Below are 18626 nucleotides of genomic sequence, written 5' to 3' on the forward strand. Positions count from 1 at the left end.
ATATAAAAAGTAATATTCATAGCATTATATTACATAGTTCTCCATGTATATTGTCAGATTATAATTATACATAGTAGGTATTTATAAAAAAAATTCTATAGGGCACAAAATACACTCATCATTAGGAACATCTGCAAGGCAGCTCTGTGGGTCTACAATTACTTGATAGAACGTTGTCAGTAAATACTTAGACTGTACGTCTCAGGCAACACCACAGCTCCTGAGCTTGCTGCAGGGAGCATTGTTCAGCACAGTAAGCGAGCCCGCGACCACCAGAAACTAACCTAATTAAGATGTTGGCTATGAATACTTAGACTGTAAGTCGTAAGGACTTATAACGCTTGTGGAGAGCATTGTGGAGCAGGAACATAAAGCCAAGCGAGCAGCAGTAGCCTGCAATAAGTATTATTCAACCAAGTGGGTCTGTTGCTTCGAATGAATGCTTTAGAATGTTCGCGGAAATGCAGTTTGCTGTTATGCATGCTGTTAGAGGAGAAGAACATAAATACCCACACCTGAGTGTGGCATGGCATCTGCTAAGACTTGCAGGTACTTGCTAGGTGCACTCCAAACACCCAGCTGTCTCGTTTAACCTCATCATAATAATCAAGTGAGTAGTTAATGTCTCTGTGAAAGGAATAGACGTTGGGATCATTTCGCAACATTACACCCTAATTGCTCTCCTAAGTACGTCTTGTAAATGTGATATAATTGGACATATAATCACATATTTGATAAATATATTTACATAGTAACCATTGTATGACAAATTATTAATGCATAGAAGATAATCAGATCTGAAGTTTGGACGAGCAAAACTGACATGACCATTATTGGTGGGATAATTTATGCTCATTCATAAGCCATTTTATTTACAGTTTGCCTGTTTGATATTGCTATCAAAGTGACATATTCCTGGCATTCATCATGATCATTCAGGTCACCATTAGCATACAGGCCACAGTCACCACTAGAAAGTGGTATAATTGTTGAATAGTATGATGATTCACGAAACAAACAAACACACACACACACACACACACACACACACACACACACACACACACACACACACACACGCAAACACATGCACATTTTCAGTGTCAGAGTAGTAGATAAATGGAATGCATTAGGAAGTGATGTGGTGGAGGCTGACTCCATACACAGTTTCAAATGTAGATATGATACAGCCCAACATGCTCAGGAACCTGTACACAAGTTGATTAACAGGTGAGAGGCGGGACCAAAGAGCCAGAGCTCAACCCCTTCAAGCACAACCAGGAGAGTACAACTAGGTGAGTACACAAGAGTGTTCTTGCAGGAAGAGGAGACACCATAACCGAGACTAACATCTTTCACTCCTAAGCCTTGCCTGCCAAGGGCCGCCCAATTATCGTAAAAAGCACATTATCCGCCGCTCCAGACGCACGTTCCACCGGCCGGGATTAAGAGCCTTTTAAGCAGATTTATGAGAATAGCTGCGTCCGGTGTCTATGGTGATTCTGCTTCGTTATATGTATTGATTTATAATTTTCCTCTTTACCCAAACTCGTCTAGAGACATTCTTAATTTTATGGATTTTTGTGTGTGCATATTTTGGCTCAAATATTGACATATTATTATTGACTTAAGGTGTTGTCTTGCTTTGTGGTCTTAATAAGGGAATTGATTCTTTTCTCGGTGCAATCGTTCAACAGTCATTGCATCTGGAGAAGAAGTAACTGTGCAATAAAACTGTTCATCAAATGGTAACTTTGCAACTGTGATGTAGGATCCACCAGCAGGCAGCGATGCAATAAAACTGTGAAAGCAAGGGCCACCATGCAGCCAGTTGTGCAGATGCTCTCTGGTAAATATGTTTTAGAAAATTCAATACTTCGGTCGACTGGCGCTTGAGTGAAACCTCAGCGAATTTCATCCACACTCAGCGCTTCGTGAAACTGACTCACGTAACTTATCGTCATCTTATGTCACCTGGGATCGCATTCTGCGCCGCCCCGAACCAGAGACTCTAGACCAGTGATCTTGTTTCATGTCTTCTTGTTTTGTTATAGTAGAAGCCATCTCACACAGGCAATCTTGATATAAATATTCTGTAAAAAAAGTTTTAAATTCTATTCCATTCGCCTGGGCTGTTTGGGTATCGAACCGATGTTATCATGCGGGTGAAGCCGTAAACTTTATCGACTGGGTTTCGGCCTCACACTTCTGAGGTGAACAGGTTCGAGTCTTCTAGAGTCAAAGTGAATGGAATGTCTATTTCCACGGACGTGTGGATGACAATATCAAATTCTGTCTCTCAGACTTCTAACTAACTTTCTTATTATAAATATGTTTTGAAATCATCACCTTTTAACACGCCATCTTGCGTCTAAGTTCTTCCAAACATGTTTCACTTAACTTTAGCAAGCATGCAGACAGCAAGTCACAATACAGAGGCTGAAAACTAGACAACCAACTCACAAAATTGACAGTTAATTGACGATGTTAAAAACTTACTACACGACTTAATAATGATCCAAGAAAAACCAAACGTCGTTACCTCCCATATCTGGGTTGGGTGTCTTCAAAAAGTTTTTTATCTGAAATCTTTTGTATCAAAAGTTATTATTACTTTTGTTTTTCTTCAGCTGATATCCTCCCTCAAAAGCTGTCCTGTTCCTTAGTGGATTTACTAGACTTTTGATTATAACAGAGATGGTCACCAAAGTTCTATAGAAAATAAATATGAGTTTGGTTGTATTAGTTTACAACCTCACAGGAACATGTACCAGTGCAACTTGTGAAGCTGTTGACCGCTCCTCTTTAACAACACGCTTCTTGCGTTTACCTCCATCTTTACAATGAAGCTTTACGCACACTTGGTACTCAGCGCGGCACTTGCTTGTTGAAGTGATTTGATGAAATAACTGTGCCCAAAACATGCCTGGAGTGTTGTCAGGTGCATGTAGGTCTCACGACTTCCCAACACTTATAGACACTCCCTGACCACTTGGGCTGGAAGGTAGAGTGACGGTCTCGCTTCATGCAGGTCGGCGTTCAATTCCCGACCGTCCAAGAGGTTGGGTACCATTACTTTCCCTCCGTCCAGTCCCATTCCAAATCTCTATCCTGACCCCATCCAAGTGCTGTATAGCCGTAATAGCTTGGCGCTTTCTTCTGATAGTTCCTTCCTGGCCGAGTGGTTATAATACTGGACTGCCCTGGCACACTGGTACCATCATACAGCATAATGGTCAAATTGCCAAGGCTCACTCCAAACAATCGTAATTCAATTACTTCCAATTATGATGACAACAAAGAAATACTGCAGTGATTGGTAGTATTCTCCCTCATCTTGTATGTGTAAATCCAACAACAGAACCTCATTGAGCACACGTCTGGATACATTTTTGTAACCAAATATATATATGGTCGTGTGTCATACTTCTGAAGTATTTAATCCTGATGAAAACGCAACAGTATTTCGTGGCAGTATAAAACCAAGCTGACCAAAATATACTTTGATATTATGACGTGTTAGAGTCACTTTCCATTTTATATATTTTTTTTTTTACAGACGATAAATCCTCACGTTCATATTCTCAAAGCCTTTATGGAGTAGGAGACAATACTATTCTCGCCTGTTACCCTATATAGTGTTCCATCAATATCCTGAACCTTTGTTTATACCGAGTCTTCTTGCTCTCTCACTACTCAACAAAGGCACAATACCAGCGTTTACAGATGACCTGAGGCTCGTCCCACACGCTCTGACGTGAGCCAGCACACATATCAACACTCTGATGGATGACAACACATGTCAACACTGATGGATGCCAACACACATCAACACAGATGGATGAAAATACATCCAAGAGTAATTATCAAATAATTGGTTCGTTTCATTTATCGTCCCGTTTCTTTTATGTCAACAATGTTATAAACAATCGAGTACAAACTTGCATGACAAAACAAGAATGCTAAAATTTCAGGAGTCGTAAGGGAAATATTGAAGCAGGGAATGTTAAGAAATGAAGCCTTCAGAGTGCTATTTATCATTTAAACTGAATAAACTATTTTGCATTCAACACCCACAAGGGGTCCACACATACAAAAGCATATATTAAATGTAGTAAAAACCTAGAGTGAAAGGCTGATTGAACTCAACTAAAACTCTGAATTGAACTCAAACTCACTACGATGGCAATAATGTTGCGGATATTAGGGAAGCTGACCTCCCCTGAGACGGTCTTCAAAGTGAGAAGAGATAGGAACTGGTATACTGGTAGAAGCTGAACACGTAAATGAACCAGAGAAATGTCAGGAAAATTTAAGCAACGTTAGATTCAGAATTAAATGGAACGGGGTAGTAGAGAACAATTTTCTGGAAAACGAAATATGTATTTTCAAAATAAAATGCTGCATGAATTAGTGGGATTAAAAGTTATATCATTCATTGACATGGAAATAGAATTGTAGGCATAGAGTCGATGTTCCATAGAAACCCAAGGCGAATACACTTAAAAATGGATATAAACAGATTTCATAGTGAAATATACGGAATAAACAAATTGTAACAGAGCTGGAGACTTAAAGGCATTGATTAATGCCTCTAAATCTCACCATTAAAGACTCGGGTGGGACGAGGGACTCGCTGGCATAAAATGATTAAACAGTTCATAAATAAACTGAATTAATTAATATCTAGCACAGGAAAACATTGTCAGTGAACAGTATGTGAGGATTGTTTTAAACTATAAGCGTGCAGTGAATAATAATATTTAGTTATTAAAAACTGGTAATAGGGTCATACTAATTGACTTTGAGGTTTCTCCTTGAATGTGTATTTATTTATAAAGGTCGCTGCAAATTAGCATTAGTGGCCTGGATACAGTAGTTCGGCTTCTTTGATGTGGCTAACTTATTTATAACTTGAATCTCGTTTAACGTTGCAAATAAATTGTTTTAATCAGTTTCCCTCATTCTCATAGAATGTAGAACCTGTTTTGCATATTTTTAGGGAAATCCTAAACGCTATGTTAATCAAAGAAACATTGTGGTGTAAGAGTTTAAACGAAAGATCAAAGTATTCATTTTATAAAAAATAATTGGCTGTTTTCCCCATTGATGCAATAATTTCATCGTACATCATAAGAGTCATTGATGACTATTAAATCCGTGAACCCTACTCCAGGTTATGTGTACCAGAGCAAAAATAATTGATGACAGCTTGCTAATCATCCAAATTTTACCAGATTCCAAAGCCATTACTCGACGCAAAAGTTACATTCATGGGAGTTTATAATTTTTTTTTTTTTAGAAAAACAATTCTTGCGTCTGTCTATTCTTTGTCCGGCGTCGTTGGCATTAAACAGAATCTGGAGCTTACATATTTAACCCGATGTTGTCATCTAAGTCTCTTGGAGCGGCGCTTCCTGCAGGTGGTTCTCTTACTATAATCACCCTTACTTTAATCACCATCAACAGTATGTGTGTTTGCTAGCATACAACAAGAACAATATATAACTTACTCTTGACTATTTTTTGTGGAGCTGCTTTGATGACTTTTCTCATGTCGATACCGGGATATATGATGAGTCTTTGTCCGGTGCTGGACTCATTCCTTTTCCACTTTTCAATTTCTCTCTTTCTTCCCTTCAGTCATGCCATTTCCTTGCTTTCCTCTGTCTTATTTATTAGAGCACTGTTCTCGGTAAAGCTTTTCAAAGGTTCTTCGTGCTTCTGCATTTAATAAAGTATTCTACCAGGAGTAAATATTTTTGTTTACCTTTTTTTTCATATGGCATGGTATATGACCCCCAATCTGTATACTTCCATCAAAATCATATTAGCCTCTTGTGGCTCTAGTACTCGGTGAATATTCCAGGAAGTATCATCATCACATACAAAAGAACAGTTCGGATATTAACATTTGCTTGATACTGTAACTCTGGTTATCAAGTGCTACATTGATAGCTAGACTTGCATCTCATTATACCCTCCATGTCCAACATCTCATTTGGTGTGAGCTAGGAAAAATTCACGGCAATATACATCATTGTTATCTGTCAATGTTGCTGTTAAATGTTTTGGTATGTGTTCCCATTTTTGGGATCAGTTATATTTCAAGATTTTTAAAGTGAGAGAGAGAGAGAGAGAGAGAGAGAGAGAGAGGGAGAGGGAGAGGGAGAGGGAGAGAGAGAGAGACAGAGAGAGAGAGAGAGAGAGAGAGAGAGAGAGAGAGAGAGAGAGAGAGAGAGAGAGAGAGAGAGAGAGAGACAGAGACAGAGACAGAGAGAGAGAGAGAGAGAGACAGAGAGAGAGAGAGAGAGAGAGAGAGAGAGAGAGGGGGGGGTGGGGAGGTTGACGGGTCACTATACCTTTACTATTCTACTTTATTTACCCAGAATTAATAGGTTACCTGGTTGGGCTCAACTGAAAATAAATAAATAAGCTTAACATGACTTACGGGAAAGAGAAGCTCTAAGCTTGCTAACAGGAGTCAGAAATCGTATGTTCTTGTGTACACCCATACCCAAAAAAATTAATAAAGGGGAGACTCGGAAACACAATAATTCAGGAGAGACACGTAGAGACCTAGAATAACTTTCCTTAATATTAAAAACTCCGCCACAAGACGTAAAGACATAACTGCCAGCGCCTTTCCATCCCATATTTTTAACGCTTCAGTGGCTAGGAATCGATGCCGGGTGCCAGGTAGTGCCTTCCCACGACGGCTGCTACGCTGTGGGTCTTTGTGGTCTTGTCTCCTCGGGGGAATATATGACAGGCAAACACGAACACCTCGTTTTCATGCTGCTTCAAGACCCTCCCTGATGACTGCCCCCGCAGGCCTCTGAACCTCGCTTCACCTTCCTGCATATCATTAACAAAGTGATGATAAAACTGATTACATTAAATATCGAAGGAGCTAGAGAGTAGCAGGGGCAGTATTCATCATAGTTCTGATGAATATTCAGTATTCCTCAATATTCATCATATATTCATCAAATTGATTATTATTTTATTTCAAAGGAGATAGAAAATAGCAGGGCTAATATTCATCATTGATATGATGAATATTCAATATTCATCAAAACTCATCAAATATTCATCAAACTGATTACATTAATTTTCAAAGGAGTGAAGGTTGTACCTAAACTGAAATTGAACCAAATTGTACACAAATTACTTTAATGTTTTTTAAATTGAATAATCTTTAATGAAATCTTTAATGTTTTTTAAATTTTTTAAATTTTAAATTTTAACTGCTGAAACAATATATCGAGTTCAAAACTGCCTGTAAATAGCGCTTCATTTACGTAAATAAATTTCAGAGAAGAGCTTGTTAGATAATCCTGCAAGTATTACGTTTTTCCTCGACGCCAGCAAAGCTGTATGAATATTTAACAAACAAAAATGATTTCGTTCTGCAAATTGTTTAAAGAACATTCCCAGTTCTAAAATTTCCTGATGCATTAAAAAACTATAATTTCCGGAGTTTTAATTGTTTTAACGCAACGAAGGCCCGGAAGTATACGAGGCGCCGGAAGCTAAGGGCCGGAAGCAGTTCGATTGTTTGGTATTGACAACGAATAATTTTATATCTCTCCGCAATAGGCAATGTTGTTCTTAACATCACATGAACAAGGAAGCTATAGAGATGGTAAAAATGGACTCTGAGAGCTGATCCAGCGAACGTTAAACTCTAGCTCCGCAGCCCCGGCATATATCAGCAGGGGTGTTCGATCATCCTGGTCAGAGGAGCCCCAGTCGGACCATGGTCAGAAAAGCCCGAGCCGGACCATGGTTAGAAGAGCCCCAGCCGGGCCATGGTCAGAAAAGCCCGAGCCGGACCATGGTTAGAAGAGCCCCAGCCGGGCCATGGTCAGAAGAGCCCCAGCCGGACCATGGTCAGAAAAGTTCCAGCCGGATCAATAATAATTGACCACTATAGATGTCGCTGCTATTCGTCTATGTGTATGAATGAATGTATATGTACTTTGAATGTATAAACTCACAAATTTCAGCCTACCTACAGCCTACTTACCTTCAGCCTACAGGTGTACTCACTTAATTGTGCTAGCGGGGGTTGAGCTCTGGCTCTTTGCTCCCGCCTCTCAACTGTGAATCAACTGGTGTACAGATTCCTGAGCCTATTGGACTCTATCATATTTACATATGAAACTGTGTATGGAGTCAGCCTCCACCACATCAATGTCTAATGCATGGTGTGTGTTTGTCTATGTGGGCAATTGCTCTCATTTAGATTTTAAATGTATTTTCTAGTGAGAGTTCAATTCCGTCGTAGCACATTCAATAGTATCTTATATTAACTGCAAATAGTACCTGGAAGGTTTCTCTGACCTATTGTTTGAAGACTTTACACACGTTACTCAGTTTTGCATACGCTGCTTATGTTATTTCATCTGTAAGTTAGTGAATATATCTACACCCACATCGTGTAATTTTTTCACAAGCAACTCTGCAATCTCTATTTATTTTTTCGCTCTGTTGGTCATCTCCCAAGTTTTAACATCACATTTAATTTGCATATGGCAGTATTAAAGTGAATTAGCTATTTCTTATAGCATCTGTGCCTCTTCAAAATTCTCCGTTCCAATTCTTCTTAATTTTGCATAATCTACAATCACTGAAAAAGAAGAGAGAGAGAGTAGAGGAGAAAGGAATTAGGAGAACGGGACCAGTAGGAACGAACACGATGCCCTTCAAACGTCCGGTACTGTAAATAACCTGGACCTTTTCGAGGGTAAAGGAAACGAAACAGGGGAAAAAAAGTCTCAAGAAGTCTGATAAGAATTCCGTCCATCCTGAGGCTAAAACAAACAACAAGACCGTAACGGCGAAAAGTTTCTAAATCAGAGAGGAAAGTTTAGATAAAAAGTGTAGGTGAACACCTAGTAGGTTGGACTCACATAAAGGAGAAAAACACTAAAATTATATATATATATATATATTTATATATATATATATATATATATATATATATATATATATATATTTATATATATATATATATATATATATATATATATATATATATATATATTTATATATATATATATATATATATATATATATATATATATATATATTTATATATATATATATATATATATATATATATATATATATATATATATTTTATTAAATATGACCGAAAAAGTAAGATTAATAATTCTAACACGAATTTTCTCAATCTTTCGTACATTATGCTTCACTGTTGGAGGTAAATCAAAAATCACTTCTCCAAAATTCATTTTTATTTCTAGTCTGACGCGACACGGGCGCGTTTCGTAAAACTTATTACATTTTCAAAGACTTCACAAATACACAACTGATTAGAACTTGCGTTTCCCTGATTTTATATCTACATTTGAGTGAGGTGGGAAGGGTGATGTGGCATTACATTTGAGTAAGGTGGGAAGGATGATGTGGCATTAGAGGATATTAATAGGGTATTAAAAGTATCAACACAAGACAGAACACGAAACAATGGATATTGAATAGAAGTGTTTGTAGAAAGCCTATTGGTCCATATTTCTTGATGCTTCTATATTGGAGCGGAGTCTTGAGGTGGGTAGAATATAGTTGTGCAATAATTGGCTGTTGATTGCTGGTGTTGACTTCTTGATGTGTAGTGCCTCGCAAACGTCGAGCCGCCTGCTATCGCTGTATCTATCGATGATTTCTGTGTTGTTTACTAGGATTTCTCTGGCGATGGTTTGGTTATGGGAAGAGATTATATGTTCCTTAATGGAGCCCTGTTGTTTATGCATCGTTAAACGCCTAGAAAGAGATGTTGTTGTCTTGCCTATATACTGGGTTTTTTGGAGCTTACAGTCCCCAAGTGGGCATTTGAAGGCATAGACGACGTTAGTCTCTTTTAAAGCGTTCTGTTTCGTGTCTGGAGAGTTTCTCATGAGTAGGCTGGCCGTTTTTCTGGTTTTATAGTAAATCGTCAGTTGTATCCTCTGATTTTTGTCTGTAGGGATAACGTTTCTATTAACAATATCTTTCAGGACCCTTTCCTCTGTTTTATGAGCTGTGGAAAAGAAGTTCCTGTAAAATAGTCTAATAGGGGGTATAGGTGTTGTGTTAGTTGTCTCTTCGGAGGTTGCATGGCTTTTCACTTTCACTCTTGAGAAACTCTCCAGACACGAAACAGAACGCTTTAAAAGAGACTAACGTCGTCTATGCCTTCAAATGCCCACTTGGGGACTGTAAGCTCCAAAAAACCCAGTATATAGGCAAGACAACAACATCTCTTTCTAGGCGTTTAACGATGCATAAACAACAGGGCTCCATTAAGGAACATATAATCTCTTCCCATAACCAAACCATCGCCAGAGAAATCCTAGTAAACAACACAGAAATCATCGATAGATACAGCGATAGCAGGCGGCTCGACGTTTGCGAGGCACTACACATCAAGAAGTCAACACCAGCAATCAACAGCCAATTATTGCACAACTATATTCTACCCACCTCAAGACTCCGCTCCAATATAGAAGCATCAAGAAATATGGACCAATAGGCTTTCTACAAACACTTCTATTCAATATCCATTGTTTCGTGTTCTGTCTTGTGTTGATACTTTTAATACCCTATTAATATCCTCTAATGCCACATCATCCTTCCCACCTTACTCAAATGTAATGCCACATCACCCTTCCCACCTCACTCAAATGTAGATATAAAATCAGGGAAACGCAAGTTCTAATCAGTTGTGTATTTGTGAAGTCTTTGAAAATGTAATAAGTTTTACGAAACGCGCCCGTGTCGCGTCAGACTAGAAATAAAAATGAATTTTGGAGAAGTGATTTTTGATTTACCTCCAACAGTGAAGCATAATGTACGAAAGATTGAGAAAATTCGTGTTAGAATTATTAATCTTACTTTTTCGGTCATATTTAATAAAATATGTCTACAGGAAAGACTGCTACCAAAATATACTAATATATATATATATATATATATATATATATATATATATATATATATATATATATATATATATATATATATATATATATATATATATATATATATATATATATATCCACGCGTTGCTGTGGCTCAGTAACACATGTGTTTTGCTGAGCAACAGTAACTTTCCCCTGTCTCCCAATCTTCCCCGCCTTTCTCTCCACCCCCCCCCCATCCCCTTGTTTTTCCCACAATTCCCCACCTCCCCCGTCTCTTTGTCCTCCCCACCATCTCCCACTCCAGCATCCTCTCGTCCTCGTAACCATTCCCCCCCCCACACGGTCCTCTCATCCTCCCCACTATCTCCCACTCCCATCCCCTCCATCCCCAGCTCCCATCCCCTCCATCCCCTTGCTCTCCCCACCATTCCCCACTCCCTCGTCGGATGCATTCCCAAATGATCTGATGTTCCCATCAGAAAGTTGGGAACATCAAATGATCTGATGTTCCCATCACTGAAATATAAGAAAACAGTTAAAAAAAACAAATGAAAAACAATGAAAAATATAAAATAAACTATACCCACGAAATGAACGGTATGGTGAACAACACAGTTCAATTCCAATGCAATGTCACACAAAATAATTCCATTAAAATGAAAATAAATCGAAATATATGAAAATTCACTTTATCAATGAAATCGCGAACATTGAAATGGGATCATAACATTTTTAGTATAGCCTTTGTGGCTCTTACGTGCAGCAGTTGGTGTTGTTTTTCAAAAAAAGCATGTTTTTACCTGTCACAGGTGTGGCATCTGTACTTATACTCACGAAATGAACTGTATGGTAAACAACACATCTCAATTCCAACGCAATGTCACACAAAATATGTAAATCAAAATGAAAATATCTCGAAATCTATGAAAATTCAATTTGTCAATGCAATCGGTAACATTGAAATGGAATCGTAACATATTTTGTCAGCCCGTCCTCCAAACAAAGACCCAAAAGTGATTCCATGCACCCGCCAAACCTCCCTGTTTATTAATGAAAAACGGTTTACACACGAGTCACAACTAATTTCGTTTGAATACTTCAGCAAAAAATGCTTCACCGGCGAGGTTTGTGAAAAAAAAATGTTTTTACCTGTCACAGATGTGGCATCTATAATTATACTTACGAAATGAACGGTATGGTAAACAACACAGCTCAGTTTCAACACAATGTCACACAAAATAATTAAATGGATAAGAAAATAAATCGAAATCTATGAAAATTAATTTTATCAATGCAATTGGAAACATTGAAATGGAATCGTAACATTTTAATATAGCGTGCTTTGCTCTTACGTGCAACAGATGGCGCTGTATAAAAAAAAAAACATGTTTTTACCTGTCACAGGTGTGGCATCTATATAGTACGTATCTAAAAACACGTGCGTATTCGAATGGAACGTTGTGTCAAAATTTCAAAGTAATCGGTGAAGAAATTTCAGAGATTACAGCATGTGTTGGTCTTTGTTGAAAATGTTGAAAAACAACATTTTTTTTTTTAAACAGCGCCATCTGTTGGACGTCTTACGTCCAACAAATGGCGCTGTTTAAAAAAAATGCTGTTTTTCCTTTCTCGAGTACGGCATGTATATAGTAAGTATTTAAAAACACGCGCCTATTCGAGTGCAACATATTGTCAAAATTTCAAAGCAAACGGTACAGAAGTTTCGAAGATTGCCCCTCACATGAAAAAAACAGTTTTTAAACAAAAAAATAGTTTTCCCGTGACCTCTATACACAGACGTGACCTCTATATATAGTGGGTATAAAAAAAATAATCCGCTTGAATGCAAATATAACGTGTCAAAATTTCAAAGCAATCGTTGAAGAAATTTCGGAAATTAGCGATTTCGAACAAACGAACATTTACATTTTTATTTGTATAGATATAATATGATATACTTTTTAAAAGTTTGTTTTTATAATTCCCGCATACGTGAATGGCTTTGAATGCATCAAATTATTTGATTCGAAAAACTTTAACTGGTGGCCAGAAAATAAATTTGATTCTTGTGATTAAGTGGTGGAAGTAGTAGGCTGACACACGGTGAAGGATTAGTTGACAGTGGTGGTGCTTGGGATTATTTTGGCAGAGTTAGAGAATTTTATTTTAATATAATTAGATTACATATTATTTTAATATAATTAGCTTACATTACAACAAATATGTCGGTGACAATAAGCCTCAACAGTACGTGGTATAACTTCATATAATGATGCACCTTCTGAATAAATAAATAAATAAAATAAATAAATAAAGATAATAAAGGTAAAGATAATAAAGATAAAGATAAAGATAAAAGGTAATAAAGGTAAAGACAATAGAGGTAAATAAAGAAGTCTGTTCTTTTCCGGTCGACCTGTCGTAGAGACACCTTCATGAACAGAACTAGAGGCATCTAATGCTTAACCAGAATAACATGATTATATGCTTAAGATAATTATCATCTTGTATCGTTTAAATACTTCAACAAAATGATTTCCCAAACTGGTTATTGGTCCCCTTTCCTAAGCTAAACACCGTCCACATTTCCTTCCTCAATGTCAAAATTCTTCGTCTCCATAAAGAGAAAATGTCTAAAGGGTTTGAAAGAGAAAAGAATCATGTGCTTTGATATGATTCTTACACAAATTTTTGACTGGCATCTCAGGTACACATTATCCTCATCAGGTACAGAGACACCATCATTATTATTCCAACAACGCTTCCCCAAAAATTTATGGAAATAAATTATTTCACGTTTACCATCTTACCAGAGTTTTGATAAATTGTGATCATTATATATGCGTTTTCCCTCAACATTGCGTCTTCAGTCTCTCACTTGAGGTCGGATGGTTGCAATCCCATGAGGCCAATTCATATCTTCTCTGCAATATCATTAAACTTTTTCCTCTGCTTACATTATTGCTGTATTCATCATGATTGTGGATGAGCCATTCGTTCCCTTCCTTCCGTGTAGTCATCTCGTTATTATGGATCTGTTGTTCATAATTTTATAATGGAGCCGGGTATTTCTATGAAAATCTATTCAGTGAACTATTTCAACGTAAAACCATTACAGATAAGCCTGTTACTTCGTAAACAAATGGGAGTAAGCATTTACTACAAATTTTCAATATATTTATATAACTAATATTATATACAATTGGATTCTATTTCTGGGCGGTGATATTTATTTACACTTCACTTCAATAAAATAAAAAAATTGTGAATATATTTTCAACAATGTAAACTTCAGAAGTATATATAATGTAAAGTAATTGTTATACAATGATAATATTACGAGCTTTGTGAAAATATTTTTTTATATAAACACTGAAGAGAGATGCAATATCAATATTTTTTACAGCACCTAACTGCAAAGATTTATTTTAATACAATTTAGAAAATAGATTATCAACAAGGACTAGTGACACCCAGGAGGTGGAAGTGACACCCAGGAGGTGGAAGTGACACCCAGGAGGTGGAAGTGACACCCAGGAGGTGGAAGTGACACCCAGGAGGTAACAGTGACACCCAGGAGGTAACAGTGACACCCAGGAGGTAACAGTGACACCCAGGAGGTGACAGAGACACCCAAGAAGTGACAGTGGCACCCAGGAGGTGACATTGGCACCCAGGAGGTAACAGTGACACTCAGGAGGTGACAGTGGTACCCAGCAGGTGACAGTGACACCCAGGAGGTGACAGTGGCACCCAGGAGGTGACAGTGGCACCCAGGAGGTGACAGTGGTACCCAGCAGGTGACAGTGACACCCAGGAGGTGACAGTGGCACCCAGGAGGTGACAGTGGCACCCAGGAGGTGACAGTGGTACACAGCAGGTGACAGTGACACCCAGGAGGTGGAAGTGCCATCTGGGTGATGTTGTGGCTTCGGGTTGTATCTGGGTTTTGTTTAACTTTATTTATCTTTATTGCATTTAATTAAAAACCAGGAGTAAACTGTTATAAATCACATTTGTTCATTGTGTTTAGCATTATTATTTTGTTTTGAGTTACGGTATGAAGTTATATCATAATTTTGTATAATTACACATTTCTGGGTAGCGATGATTTCCTGTGTATTCGTTGAATCTATAATTTTAAACATGACGATATCCATAAAAGTTTATAGGTGAGCACCGTAGTTTAAATAGTAATTAGCATTTAAAAAATCCCATCTTTATAATTAACAGGCAATGAGTAATATAGAAAGTGTAGATTTTCATGTGCGCTTAATAACTCAATCTTCCAATATATTATTATTTATAATTTTCTCTCCTAACAAAATACATATTTATTAACAGATGCAAATAGACAATTTATTGTCAGATTAATAGGCCAGTTCGAGCTTTCTTCTTAATGAATGGTTGAATAGTTGGCGTAACAAGCTTTTTCACTTCAGAGCTTGCAGGGTCTTTAGTGAATATCGATTAAGCTTCAATGATCCAAGACAAGAGCCGTAAGATGTAAGGGTTATTGCTTAGTGTATTCCGCCACGCTAAGAGGTCCAAACTATAACTTGACCTAAGTATACCAGTCACAATCAACCATAGACAATGGAAGGTGCCATAGACCCCTGGCAAAACAAAACAAATATACAGGGGAAAACACGTTGTCCCGGTGGGCCACAAACGGTGCTAAATGCCCCACTCAAGGTGAGGAAATAGTCGAAAATACCGTGCCGATGATCAGTGTCCCAGGACAACAAACCAGACGACGGTGAACAAGGTGGTGAAACTCCCCGAGCCACCAATGACGTGCTACACTGACTGTAAACAGGTCCGAAAATAAATGGTCACACACGTGAAAGCGTTCGTAAATGAACACGTGAAATGTGTTCAGAGAGACAGTTTCATAGGACGATACATCTCACTTTACTGAATACATAGAAAAGTACATTACTGAAAAGCAAGAAACACTTACCTACTTACACCTACATTTACTGAAAAACGAGACTAATTAACAAATACTCTCCCTTTCTACCCCTGACACGATACTGAAATATAAAGTTCGTTGAACATAAAATAATTTTTTTTAATTGGTTTACCTTTGAATGTTTCCTGGCTTGCACTGTTTTCCGAAAATATCGCTTTGTTGATGCAACGCAAATTGCATTAGTTATATAAATTGAATCCAATATAAACAATGGTCGAACACCTGGGAAAATTGTTTATGCCTTGGAAAACCTGAAAAGGTTTGAAATAAGGTTAAGACTTATATATATACATGTAATAACACTATGAATAATAAAAGTAATTAACTAAAACTACCATGGTTCATAAGGAGGAGAACGGGAGAGTTCTCTGGGGAACGGAGAATATATATTACTGAGGGACGGTCATATATATATATATATATATATATATATATATATATATATATATATATATATATATATATATATATATATATATATATATATATATATATATATTGTGGGTTTCTTGTGGGCCTTTATTGTGGGTTTCTTGCTTTACTTGATACATTTACACCTTACCATTTCTAGCTTCTCTTCCTATTTCGACTTTATTGCTTCCACTTCTCCATTTATCGTTTTCAAATTCGCGAGCATCCCGAGTAAATCGAATCATCGTCACTTTCTTGTAAGTCCATACATGTTGGTTGCATAATTATATAATTGTGGCAGTTAACAAAACGTTATTTATTAAAACTAAAAAAAATCTAATCATTGGGACTTTTCTATATAGTTACCTAAATCATTCTTGCATAGTGATGTAAACAAAACAAAAATAATAAACACTAACAATAACATTAACAGTAGAACACCCAACTCTAACAGTTTGATAAAACCAAGTATTCCTTCCCACTAAATTCGTCTTGTCTTCAACAATTTGGGCTGGACGGTAGAGCGACAGTCTCGCTACATGCAGGTCGGCGTTCATTTCCCGACCGTCCAAGTGGTTGGGCACCATTCCTTTCTCCCGTCCAATCAAAAATCCTTATCCTGACCCCTTCCAAGTGCTACTGGGCCTAATGGCTTGGCACTTTCCCCCCTGATAGTTCCCTTCCTTCCTTCCTTCCAATAAAACTTTATCTAGTTATTTTACATTTAAAAGAAAGAATTGTAATGAATTTTTACAATGATTAAAAAAATTACTACAAATAAAAGATGTTTGTTATTATTTATAGAAAACGTGGGATAATGTTTTAGAATTATCTTGCTGCTCAATTATTATATAAAAGTGATAATTTTATGAATATTTTAATGGGCAAAAATTTTAGATAAAATTTTTAATTCTTGTTACTTGCACTCACCGGCCATACAGTCCCCGTCGACAAGTTGCTTCACAGCCCAAGTCGACAAGTTACCTCACAGCCCAAGTCGACAAGTTGTCTCACAGTCCAGGTCGATAAGTCGCCTCACAGCCCAAGTCGACAAGTTGCCTCACAGCCCAAGTCGACAAGTCCCCTCACAGCCCAAGTCGACAAGTTGCCTCACAGCCCAAGTCGACAAGTTGCCTCACAGCCCAAGTCGACAAGTTGTCTCACAGTCCAGGTCGATAAGTTGCCTCACAGTCCCCGTCGACAAGTTGCCTCACAGCCCAAGTCGACAAGTCGCCCTACGGTCATGTCCACAAGTTCTCTCCCTCACAGTCTTTCTGGTGGAGGAAAGTAGGAGTGTGAGGTGGAGTTAAGAGTCTCTGAAGGAGCTCCATCGGTGCCGGGAGACGCCAAGTCGGAAGGAAAAAGAAAATTTATCACGAGAAAATTCTTAGATTGCAAAATCCGTGTACGATTTTAGTTTAAATCTTTCCATTTCATAATTTTTTCTGAAATCCAGATACATTATTTTATAATAATAAAAATTTTATCAATAAATTATTAGTAATACTATTGTTTACTGTATTAATTGTATACCCGGGATTTTTTTTACGCATTATTTTCGTATAATTGCAAGGTATATATATTAAAAGAGATAAAAGTAAATTATAATAGGGGGGGGGGGGAAATTAAGGGTTATATACATCAAGAGGTATAACCCCGTTGTGCTGACGATGAGTTATAACGTGGCTGAAGCTGTAATGACTAAACCACACAACAGAAGATGAAGAAACGAGGACGTTTCGGTCCGTCTTGGAGGGACCGAAACGTACTCATTTTATAGTTTTCTGATGAATAGTTTAGTCATTATACCCCCTTTGTATACATACTTCATATGTATCCCGAGCGCTGAGTGAACAGCGTTCGGGATTCGTAATCCTAAGGTTCCGGGTTCGATCCCTGGCGGAGGAGGAAACAAATGGGCATAATTTCTTTCACCCTGATGCACCTGTACATCTAGCAGTAATTAGGTACCTGGGAGTTAGACAGTTGTTAAGGGCTACTTTCTGGGGATGTGTAACAAAAAGGAGACCTGGTGGAGGACCGGGCAGCAGGGACGCTAAGCCCCGAAATCATCTCAAGATAACCTCAAGCTAACTAAGATAACTTGTCTGTATAAGTACCCGGAGAGTTTCATTTGTTATGGACTCTGTTAAGTTATTGGACATAAGGAAGTGATAGCCAAAGCTATTGAACCACTTCCCCGCCGGCACTCGGATGGTAATTTTGGGCATAGCATTTTATCAAATCACCTCATTCTTTGGGGCACACGTGAGGAACACAAATGCGAACAAGCCTGAATGGTCGGAGTG

The sequence above is a fragment of the Procambarus clarkii genome, chromosome 61 (assembly GCF_040958095.1).
Source record: "Procambarus clarkii isolate CNS0578487 chromosome 61, FALCON_Pclarkii_2.0, whole genome shotgun sequence".
Lineage (NCBI taxonomy): Eukaryota > Metazoa > Arthropoda > Malacostraca > Decapoda > Cambaridae > Procambarus > Procambarus clarkii.